This window comes from Canis lupus, chromosome 8 (genome assembly GCF_011100685.1).
Source record: "Canis lupus familiaris isolate Mischka breed German Shepherd chromosome 8, alternate assembly UU_Cfam_GSD_1.0, whole genome shotgun sequence".
NCBI lineage: Eukaryota > Metazoa > Chordata > Mammalia > Carnivora > Canidae > Canis > Canis lupus.
In genome coordinates this window covers 24,498,744-24,500,293 of record NC_049229.1, presented here as the reverse complement: position 1 = coordinate 24,500,293, position 1,550 = coordinate 24,498,744, and the positions used below count along the sequence as shown (strand labels likewise).

At 29.4% G+C, this 1,550-nt stretch overlaps 1 protein-coding gene across 3 annotated transcripts in view; it reads left to right on the top strand.

Annotated features, from left to right (window-relative positions):
- MDGA2 (MAM domain containing glycosylphosphatidylinositol anchor 2) overlaps nucleotides 1-1,550 on the top strand; it is a 782,196-nt gene that overhangs the window by 331,076 nt on the left and 449,570 nt on the right. The gene's annotated exons all lie outside the window — the stretch shown is intronic.

Sequence of the window (1,550 nt, the reverse complement as noted above, 5' to 3'; positions counted from 1 at the left end):
AATTCATATGGCAATGAGTTTATTTTAGAATGTGGAGCATGATTTCATGATGACATAATTGCAGCCAAGGAAGCATTTGTTCTGAAGAATGTGGTGCATGAGGTCACATGTACTTTCCTTACTCCTAGTCATTATATTCACAGAAAACTTTGAAAAATAAATGTTTGCAAGTGTATGCATTCAGGCTTTCAGAGTCATCTACTACAGCTTTCATAAGCTACGTTAGTAGCAGGAACAGAAATTGAGACTTTCAAAGAGCACTAAAATGATAAATAATAAGCAAAGTAAAAGTTTGTAGGAGTGAAAGAAAGGGTTAGGCAGAAGGTAATATAGTCTGTGTATTCATTATGTAAAAATTTAATTCCGATGTAGTACAGAATATTCAGGATATCTTAGTCATTAATTGGCAATTCTTATTGTTATATATTTAACCTGAGTAGTTCAAAATATACACAGATAATCAACACAAACACTATGATGGAAAAGAGGTCTCAATTGGTAGAGAAATTACATATTTTAAATATTAGTGTTGCAGGAAGAAAAAAAATCCAGCTAACACCACTACATAGAAGAAAATAAAGAGCAATATAGAGATTTTATGAACTCATTATTTTAATCTTGTGTTTTGCTCTTACCACCCTTAACTCTGATACTCAAAGATGTTTGACCTTACCATTTTGACAGAGCAACAAATAAAAACAAACATCTGGACTTCACAGAATGAAGCAATAGATTGATAGATAAGACTATGACTACAACTAAAAGGGTAAAATATATCTAATAAAACTTTACACTGTTGGTAAAAAGTAATATATAATAATATTAAAAATTAAAATTCACAGTGGCTGAGATTGCAAATTATACCATTTGCTTTTAACTAAAAATTGCTTAAAGAATAAAATTATTTTAACAAAATTGAGTTCTATAAAATTTGACCTATTATGATTAGATTATGTAGAAAAAATGATTGTAAAGCTAAACATATAAGGACAGAAACAATAGTTATTAAAATTTGATATAGATGAGTTGATATGTAAAGCATTTTTATTTTAACATTTATACAGGAAACAATGGAGTCCAGTGAAAATGATTTTACTTAAATTAAAAAAAAGTGATAGCATTAACTCAAGAATATTATCTCAAAGAAAAAATTTAGTGTTGTTAAGATTTTATTATAATTTTTCAATTCATATACATAGTGCAAAAATTCCAAGATCAAAAAAGGATTGTCCAAACAAACCTAAATGAAGCCACAGACTGCCATATGAGAGGCAGTTTATGTCAAGAGAAAACCCATTAATGCTTCTGTTATTCCTGCACTGAATGTGCCAAATTCAGCGTCTTCTAAACTACAAATTTTACTTTAAAATACCACTTTTTATCTATTTTAAGGTTGCCCCTGCTCTCCCTCATCTCCATCCTTATGTTCCCTTAATATTAGGAATTTCTTATTTTCTCCATACATTTTCTCTGTGATGATTCATTATCTGGAATGTAATCTCTGATGTCTGGCCAACTCAAAATAATTCTAAAACAAAGGAATAGGGATG